The sequence below is a fragment of the Oryx dammah genome, unplaced genomic scaffold, assembly GCF_014754425.2.
Source record: "Oryx dammah isolate SB20612 unplaced genomic scaffold, SCBI_Odam_1.1 HiC_scaffold_1, whole genome shotgun sequence".
Taxonomy (NCBI): domain Eukaryota; kingdom Metazoa; phylum Chordata; class Mammalia; order Artiodactyla; family Bovidae; genus Oryx; species Oryx dammah.
In genome coordinates, this window is record NW_024070185.1 from 30,292,362 (window position 1) to 30,303,057 (window position 10,696).

Below are 10,696 nucleotides of genomic sequence, written 5' to 3' on the forward strand. Positions count from 1 at the left end.
AAAAAGTCATTGCTAACACAACACTTTTTAATTAATTTCCATTTGCCCCATATTTGTGGACTCAGTATGCGTGTCCTAGGCACCAAGGACAGAACAAAGCTTAGAAAAGTTGTTTTATCAAACTTTAGTTCCATGAGAAAACGAAACCATGAAAAAGTGCAAAATATACACAGTTCCTGGCAGTACACACACAGGATTTTTTCTTACTACAAACCATAAAATTTTACATTTGTGTAATGAAGTTAGAGTAGATTTCACTTCATTGTTAATATACAAGTTTTTGCTTCAAAGTGCTTACTTTATTTAAAAAAGAGAAGATTAAAAGAAAAGGTGGCAGGAATTGTTTTTTACAACAAGCATATGTCTTGTGTCCCAATCTCCTTCCTCCTCTTCTTTTAGTGCAATACAGAGCAGCAGCTTCACTGAAACATCTGATTTCAAAAGATGTTCCTGAAAGCTCACCTACAGCAGCACCCTAGGCGTCCTGTTGAGGGTGGCTCCTTTTTTATTCCTCAGCCATTCTGAACCTTTCGCAATTTCACCACTTTCATTCTCACCTCAAAAACTTCATGGATAGTCTTCCAGAAGCAATGAAAATTACAGTCAATCAGCCCTTTTCTTTCAAAGATTTTCTCTCTAACAAAGCAAACAAGAGCCAGAAACTTTGTCGCCTCTTTTAAATAAAGAACTGTTGTATTATTCAGCTTTAGAATGGCTATTGATTCCTTGTCATAGGCGGTTCCTGCTCCATCTTCTTTGAGGCCACAAATACAAGAAATATCAATGACCACATCATCACGTCACAGCAGAGCTCCTAGGTTTGCATATCCACAGGGGTACTATCTGTTGTGATATAAATCTTACTGACCACATCAAAGAGAAACAACTTTTCAATTCCTAAATTTGAGATGAAGATGTTTAGCAAATTCTCCAGGGTGGGAAGTTGTGGAATCAGTTTCTGAACCACTTTGCCAAAAGCTTCAAATATTGAATGGTCATATATGCTTGTCAGATAAAAGCTAAGATGAATTTTTTCTAGCCCAGCATCTGCGAGGGCATCATCTGCCCTCTGGTGAATGTCTCTCTGGGTTTCAACTTTGTGGTCATCTGATAGAGTCATCCACTTTGTGAATAAACACCTCAAAGTTGATGTCGCTGTTGACTTTGTAGGCCCTGTCGCTGTGAGGTGGATCCTGGCCAAGGCCTCCATGTAATCACCCTGGGAGTCTATGACAAATATCAGAGCTCCTGTCCCTCAGAAGATCATCTTATAGTCAAAGTGGGGTCAAAAAAGTCAATCTGTCCTGGAAAGTCCCAAATCTGAAAATTAACAAAGCAACTGTTGGCAATGTCCTCCCGGCAGATCTTCTTTGCGCTCTCCAAGAACAGAGTTTCCCTAGGAGACATTTTATGAAAGACGACTTTCTGGATGGATGACTTGCCACTCCTTCTTAGGCCTCTGCGCAGGATCCTTGCCTTGACTTCTGTGCTAAGGGTGTCGCTAAAGTCCAGCACTCCCTCCTCTGCCCTGGTGTCCGGCTTGGCCTCTGAGGAGTGGGGCCCGTCTCCGTAGTCCACTAGCCCCACCAGCTCATCCTCCTCCTCCAGCTGGGGCTTCCCCAGCACGTGGCTCATCACGCCCATGGCCGTCCGTGCGGGGAATGATGGGGGTCCCTGATGGGGAGGGGGTGTCAGCCAAACCTCCTGGCCTACAGCTGACAACCTACTTCTAAATTGAGGTTTTGTCCCGAGGTCCGTGGCTGGAGACGGAGAGCACACTTCCCCACAGCTGTCACATCCAGGTCCACGATTTAAATGTTTTAACAGTAAAAATATAATTTAACAGTAAATATATATTTAACAGTAAAAATATAATTCATAAAATTTGAGGAAAAGCAATGGAAATTTCTTTAAGAACCTTGGTATAGAAATGAAGTATGGCTACCTCTTGAAGATTCATGAGAAAGGAAGAGATTATTCCTCTTACAAGCCAGCTTCACAGTCACCCTATGCTGGTTTCCACTACACAAATGGGCCAGAGGACCCCAGTGACATATATTGTAGGCTCTGAAGTCTTTTACTTTAGTTGCAGCCTTCCCAGTTCCTGAACCCATCTTGACTCAGACAGAAGGCATACTTTAAAATGCCTGTCCTTACCTTACTTTTGATAAAGGAGGCAAAAATATACAATGGAGAAAAGACAATCTCTTTAACAAGTGGTGCTGGGAAAACTGGCCAAGCACCCGTAAAAGAATGAAACTAGAACACTTTCTAACACCATACACAAAAATAAACTCAAAACGTATTAAAGATCTAAATGTAAGACCAGAAACTATAAAACTCCTAGAGGAAAACTTAGGCAGAACACTCTCTGACATAAATCACAGCAGGATCCTCTATGACTCACCTCCCAGAGTAATGGAAATAAAAGCAAAAATAAACAAATGGGACCTAATTAAACTTAAACACTTTTGCACAATGAAGGAAACTATAAGCAAGGTGAAAAGACAGCCTTCAGAATGGGAGAAAATAATAGCAAATGATACAACTGACAAAGAATTAATCTAAAAAATATACAAGCAGCTCATGCAGCTCAATTCCAGAAAAATAAATGACCCAATCAAAAAATGGGCCAAAGAACTAAACAGACATTTCTCTAAAGAAGACATACAGATGGCTAACAAATGCATGAAAAGATGCTCAACATCACTCATTATCAGAGAAATGCAAATCAAAACCACAATGAGGTACCATCTCATGCTGGTCAGAATGGCTGCTATCAAGAAGTCTACAAAAAATATATGCTGGAGAGGGTGTGGAGAAAAGGGAACCCTCTTACACTGTTGGTGGGAATGCAAACTAGTACAGCCACTATGGAGAGCAGTGTGGAGATGCCTTAAAAAACTGGAAATAGAACTGCCTGATGACCCAGCAATCCCACTGCTGGGCATACACACCAAGGAAACCAGAATTGAAAGAGACATGTGTACCCCAATGTTCATCACAGCACTGTTTACAATAGCTAGGACATGAAAGCAACCTGGATGTCCACTGGCAGATGAATGAATAAGAAAGCTGTGGTACATATACACAATGGAATATTACTCAGCTATTTAAAAGAATGCATTTGAGTCAGTTCTAATGAGGTGGATGAAACTGGAGCCTATTATACAGAGTGAAGGAAGTCAGAAAGAAAAACACCAATACAGTACATTAACACATATATATGGAATTTAGAAAGATGGTAACCATGACGCTATATACAAGACAGCAAAAGAGACACAGATATAAAGAACAGACTTTTGGAGTCTGTGGGAGAAGGTGAGAGTGGGATGATTTGAGAGAATAGCATTGAAACATGTATATTACCATATGTGAAATAGATGACCAGTCCAAATTCGATGCATGAAACAGGGCACTCAAAGTCTGGGTGCACTGGGACAACCCAGAGAGATGAGATGGGGAGGGAGTGTGGGAGGGGGGTTTGGAACCAGGGTACACATGTACACCCGTGGCTGATTCATGTCAATGTATGGCAAAACCCACCACAATATTGTAAAGTAATTAGCCTCCAATTTAATTAATTAATTTTAAAAATACCTGTCCTTAAGCTAGATGTCTCACTCCCTGATTTCAAACTATATTACAAAGCTGTAGTAATTGAAACAGCATAATATTAACAGAAAAACAGACACTTTGATCAATAAAACAGGGCTGAAATCCCCAAAATAAACTCATTCACATATGGACAATTAATTTACAACAAAAGAACCAAGTACATATGATGGAAAAAGGATATTCTGTTTAATAAGTGGTGTTGGGAAAATGGGACAGTCACATGAAAAAAAAAGAAAATGAAATTAGATTGCTATCTCATACTCTACATAAAAACCAACTCAAACGGAGTAAAGACTTGAATGTAAGACCTGAAACTATAAAACTCCTAGAAGAAAACAGAGGCAGTCTGTTTTTTGAAATTAGTCTTGGCAATTACTTTCTGCCTGTGTCTCCTCAGGCAAAGGAAACAAAAGAAAAAATAAGCAAATGGGTCTACACCAAAAGAAAAAATATTTGCACCACAAAGGAAACTATCAACAAAACAAAAAGGCTGCCTACTGAATGGGAGAAAGTATTTTCAAACAAAAATCTGATAAAGGGTTAAGATCCAAAATATAAAAAGAGCTCATACAACTCAACATTAAAAAAAAAAATAGACTTGATTTAAAAAAGGGCCAAGGATATAAACAGACATTTTTCCAAAGGAGACATACAGATGGCCGAAAGGGATATGAAGAGATATTCGACATCACTAATCATCAGGAAAATGAAATGAAAACCACAATGAGAAATTGCCTCATACCTGTTCAAATGGCTGGTATAGACAAGAAATAACAATAAGTATCAGCAAGAATTTGAGGAAAAGCGAACCCTCATACACTGCTGGTAGGAATGTAAATTAGTGCAGCCACCATGGAAAACAGTATGATGCTTCTGCTGCTAAGTCGCTTCAGTAGTGTCCGACTCTGTGCGACCCCATAGACGGCAGCCCACCAGGCTCCCCTTCCCTGGGATTCTCCAGGCAAGAACACTGGAGTGGGTTGCCATTTCCTTCTCCAATGCATGAAAGTGAAAAGTGAAAGTAAAGTTGCTCAGTCTTGCCCGACTCTTAGCGACCCTATGGACTGCAGCCTACCAGGCTCCTCCATCCATGAGATTTTCCAGGCAAGAGTACTGGAGTGGGTTGCCATTGCCTTCTCCGGAAAACAGTATGGAGATTCCTAAAAAATTAAGACTTGAACTACCGTATGTTCTAGCTCTCCCCCTTTTGAGTGTTTAACCCAAAGAATGAAAACACTAATTAGAAATGATACATGCACCCCTATGTTCATCTCAGCATTATTTACAATAGCCAAGATATGCAAGTAACCTAGTGCTCACCAACTGATGGATGGATAAAGAAAATACTGTGTATATGCATACAAAGTTATACTACACAGCCATAAGAAGGTGAAATCTTGCCATTTGCAGCAACTTGGATAGAACTTGAGGGTATCATACTAAATGAATATGTCAGATAGAGAAAAACAAATACCATATGATTTCACTCATATGTGGAATACAAAAAAAAAAAAAAAAGCAAAGCAAAATAAATGAACAAACAAACAAAAAATAAGAGAACAAAATAGTGGTTACCAGAGGAAAGGGGTGGAGGAGAATGAAATGGGTAAAGGGGAACACCTGTAATGTAGAAGATGGAAACTGAATTTTTGGTGGTGAGCATGCATGCTCACTCATGTCCGACTCTTTGTGACCCCATGGACTATAGCCTGCCAGACTCCTAGTCCATGTAATCTTCCAGGCAAGAATACTGGAGTGGGTTGCTGTTTCCTCCTCCATAGATCTTTCCAACCCAGGGATCAAACCCATGTCTCTTCTGTCTCCAGCATTGGCAGGTGAATTCTTTACCACTGCACCACTTGAATATATTAATAGTATATGCAGTGTATTATATGTTTCACATGTACAATATATTTCTACTTTTGAAGTAGAAATATAATGTACATATGAAATGCATATAATGTTATACACCAATGTTTAAAAAATGTCCTTGAGTCAGTCTCCTGTTCTAATTGAATATATATGAGGCAAATGCTGCTATATCCATGCTCACTAAAACATAATCTTTAGAAAGTGAAGAGGAGCTAAAAAGCCTCTTGATGAAAGTGAAAGAGAGTGAAAAAGTTGGCTTAAAGCTCAACATTCAGAAAACTAAGATCATGGCATCTGGTCCCATCACTTCATGGCAAATAGATGGGGAAACAGTAGAAACAGTGTCAGACTTTATTTTGGGGGGCTCCAAAATCACTGCAGATGGTGATTGCAGCCATGAAATTAAAAAACGCTTACTCCTTGGAAGAAAAGTTATGACCAACCTAGATAGCATATTCAAAAGCAGAGACATTACTTTGCCAACTAAGGTCCGTCTAGTCAAGGCTATGGTTTTTCCTGTGGTCATGTATGGATGTGAGAGTTGGACTGTGAAGAAGGCTGAGCACTGAAGAATTGATGCGTTTGAACTGTGGTGTTGGAGAAGACTCCTGAGAGTCCCTTGGACTGCAAGGAGATCCAACCAGTCCATTCTGAAGGAGATCAACCCTGGGATTTCTTTGGAAGGACTGATGCTAAAGCTGAAACTTCAGTACTTTGGCCACCTTATGCAAAGAGTTGACTCATTGGAAAAGGCTCTGATGCTAGGAGGGATTGTGGGCAGGAAGAGAAGGGGACGACCCAGGATGAGATGGCTGGATGGCATCACCGACTTGATGGACGTGAGTCTGAGTGAACTCCAGGAGTTGGTGATGGACAGGGAGGCCTGGCGTGCTGCGATTCATGGGGTCGCAAAGAGTCAGACATGACTGAGCGACTGAATTGAACTGAATAAGATAAGTGTTCCATAATCTTACATATTTCTTCCACTTTTCCAAAGTAGAGTCCATTCTTAGATTTTAAAATATATATATAACCTAACATTAACCATCACTTTTGTGAGTCCATATTAACAAAATAAGAATTTAAACATGGATCTGATTCCAATTCAAAATGCATCTGTCTGTTCACTTGTTTGTGCAAATAATGCTCATGCTGACTGGTTGATTATAACAAGGATTATTTGGTCATAACACATAGGCAGCTATAAGATCAGATTGTGCATAGAATCCATCTACATTTTTAATCTTTTAGAAAATAAAAGTCCTGCCCAAATGAAATCTGTTTCCCTTAATGAATTCACTAGGAGAGTCACCCTGGCTTGCAGTTGTTTGATTAAAAGAGCATAAATTGGGATATTTGAAGCTTCAGAGGCATTTCCTATTGTAATTTAAATAAAGCAGTCTTGGGGTAAGAGACATACCGAGGGGAGCTCATAATGGGATTAGTAAAGGTTTCACAAGTGAACCCAAACTCACCAAATAGCCAAAGTTTTAAAATATCACTAAAAACCATAGATAAAATATATACTTTCTTGAGAATAAACTTACAAGGGCTAGAGAGTGCTGGAAAAAAAGAAAGGCAGATGCAAAATTAAAATTTAGAACAACAAATAAAAGAAGTTATTGGATTAAAAAAAAATCACTGCACACATTAAAAAAAAAAACCCACAGTTCATGGTAAGTCTAAATTACAGTTGGAAGCTTGCCAGCTAGTTACAGAGCACAGAAAAGGTGAAAATCTCTCAAACTAGAGTACAATTAATGCTGCCTGGGCTTTCTGGAATCCTTTCCAAATGTATTTCCAAATAAAAGTACTCTGTTTCTCTGTTGGATGCCAATAAATGGTAAACCTTAAACTTGGGAACTCACTACCCAGCCATAGCCAAGAGCTCATTTACAAAATGCCATGGAAGGATCCTTTTTCCCACGTGACAGGAGGGAGAAAGATTCTCTTTCTTTAAAGGGTCCTGCCACTTAATGAACATTCTACCCATTACAGTCAACATTTTGTCTCCGTCCTTGGTAACAGAATGATGAGTGGATAGATTTGGTTATGAAGCTACATGATGAGGTTTCCACATTGCCTAAGTATAGTAATTTTCTTCTTTGGTGCGTTTTGAGCTTTCTTTTTTTCTTTTCCTAGACCACTGAAGCACACCCAGGGATATCACTGATTTTAATGCTTCAAGTGAGCTCCAAGATTACAGCACACCCCCCACCTTTAACAGAGGTGGAAAATGAGGCCCAGTTTAGCATCTTAGCTAAAAACACACAGCTAGCTAATGTGAAAAGTAAGCTTTAATGTCCATTCAATAAGTATATTTGGTTCTTAATAATAATTAATATGTATCAGACACTTTCTTCAAGTGACACTGCACTAAATTCTTTACACAAATTTCCATATTATATTCACACACACACACACACACACTCAGCCCTCAAGGCAAGTATTGTTATGATCTATGATCTATGATCTATGAAGAAACTGAGATCAAGTAACTTGCCCAAGGTCACACTAGTTCTGAGTAATGGAGCTAGGATTTGAATCCATGCCCTGTGAGAGATACAGGAATAAAACTGACAGCATCCCTTTTCTGAAGAAATGATATGGAAAAGGAGTTAAGACAGACTTAGTCACACAGAACTGCATACAGGACTATCCCCACACCTTACTCTGCAATGCAGGAACTGAGCCATAACTGTGGATCACCCATGACCTTAGCTTCATTAATGCTGAGCATCCAGTAATCCCAGAATCATACACAGGATGGTCTGTGGGCAGTTGCAACACTTACCACACAGAATGCAAACTATTCTGCTGCAGTGTCTGTAGTTTTTCAGTTGATATTTGGAAATTAGTCTCAGTGTCAATTGTCTTAAGCTGAGAATCCATTGTCCTTGAAAAAAAAGAATAAAATTTTCTCTAAGCCTGAGTTAATCTATGACAGACTTGGCAAGCAGCAAAACAGCTTGGACTACCTAGAAGTCACCTGAGAAACCCTAAGTAGCGTATAGAATCTGCACTTACAGAACTAAAGGAACTCTCATCTTAAATCACTATCTTGAGAAACGTCAAGACTTTTTCCATCATATCATTTTGGTAGCCTTTTCCTTTGAAGAAATAACGTTTCTTTGTTGGTTTCTGAAACTCTATATGGGGTCCAAGACTCTGTTGGTTGCCTGTCAATTTCTTCCCCCTCAATACATAAAAATATAGTCTTAAAATGCCAGATACTCATTTTCCCAACTTCTTTGCAGGTAAGGGTAGCCATATGATTTCTGGGTAGCAGTCTGGATCAGACAACAAAGGACTGGTTCAGGTGAAAATAGAGATGAGAGGAGTGATTTGGACGGGGTTCAAGTTTACTTTTACTTTGATTTATGCCTGAACGAGGAAACAAGCATACATTAGACTTATCTAATACATACATTAGATAAGTAAGAAAGTGTGCAAGCAGCTTCCAGAGCCTCTCTGAAGTCAGTGCTTAGTGGAACCCACATAGGATGTGAAACCCAGTGGTTCTGAGGTGCCAAAAAACCTGCAGTTTCAAGTACTTTCCACGATTACATGGGATGCTGGTTAGAGGGTTCACCTACTACATTATAAGACAATTCCCTTCCGCATCATTACCACGTTCTGTTTTTAACTGCATCATGCAGCCTATAAAAGACCTGGTCACAGCCTTCCATAGAAAAAGGAATATTCTTAGGGGCAGGGTAGAGAATGTTACCAGTAGCTTCTGGTAACAATTTTTGTTTGCTAATTTAAAAAAGAGAAGAACGTTTGCATCCCAGTTCCTTCCTGCCTTTGGAAGCTGTGTGTGAAACCTGGAGTACAAGTAGTCATCTTATGACTGTGCAGACCTGAGGAGAAAGGCCAGCCTGCTGAGGGTGCTTGAGAAGGAAAGAAAATCCTAGATGCTTGACAGCTTTGTTAAACTGCTAAAGTCATCCACCCTGAATTTCCCACCTCTCACCTACTTCTTTGGAGAATAAAGGATATGTTTGGGTTTCTTTGGTATCTTGTAGTTTAAAACCTCTTAAGTGATGCAATTGGCACACTAATTCTTTGAGGAAATCAGTCCTCAGAAAGGAAAAAATGTCTTAAGGGAAATATTCTCTATGAAGAATGTTCCATAAACAGAATCTTACCTTCTGTAATTCATCCTTTGGATGTCAGTGTATATAGCCCTGCTCCCCCAAATCTAGGATATTTGATGAGGGGCCTATTTGCCCTCATTAAGTATCACGTAAGTTACCATTATTTCTTAAATGTCTTTGTTTCTTTACCAGCATGTAACTTACCATTATTTTTAAATGTCTTCAATTCTTTACCAGCAGCATGACTGTAATCTTCAGAAAAGCAGGGGCTATAACTCACATAATATGAGTTATAGATTATATGTTTGTTATACCACATCCAGCATATAGTCTTGTGTAATTTTTGCTGAGTGTAAACTTCCAAGGAGATTACTTCAATCTCTAAAGGCCAACCCTAAATAATAGCCATTCATTATGTAAAACTGTTTTTAGTGATTCCTTCATTTTAGTTCTGTGACTTTCCTTTCATTAAAACATTCTGCTGCCCCAAACATCCCATAACTTCAGGTCTGCCTGACTTCCTCAAGACTTTATGCTGCCCAGGGATTATAATTTTGTGTTTACTTTTTAAATCTACCTTTCTTTAGCACCAGACATAGTCTAGAGTTCTGATCTTCCATTAATTACAACTGGATGATAATAGCTGAATACTTAATAACTTAATACTTAATAGTGGATACTTAATAGCTGTTGAATAAATGAAATCATGAATGAGTCTACTGACTCAGTGACTATGACAGGGTGGGTTAATATTCTGAGCCTTCTTAATTACATGGGCTTCCCTAATAGCTCAGTTGATAAAGAATCCACCTGCAATGAAGGAGACCCTGGGTTGATTCCTGGGTCAGGAAGATCCACTGGAGAAGGGATAGGCTACCCACTCCAGTATTCTTGGGCTTCCCTTGTGGCTCAGCTGGTAAAGAATCTGCCTGCAATGTGGGAGACCTGGGTCTAATCCCTGGGTTGGGAAGATCCCCTGGAGAAGGGAAAGGCTACCCACTCTAGTATTCTGACCTGGAGAATTCCATGGAATGTAAAGTCCATGGGGTCACAAAGAGTCAGACACGACTGAGCCTCTTTCACTTTCACTTTCAATGTGTTACATA

The 10,696-nt window shown here is 39.4% G+C and overlaps 1 pseudogene; it reads right to left on the reverse strand.

The window, feature by feature from the left end:
- Window positions 1-462: 462 nt before the first annotated feature.
- LOC120863804 lies at window positions 463-1,635 on the reverse strand (annotated as a pseudogene).
- Window positions 1,636-10,696: the final 9,061 nt, after the last annotated feature.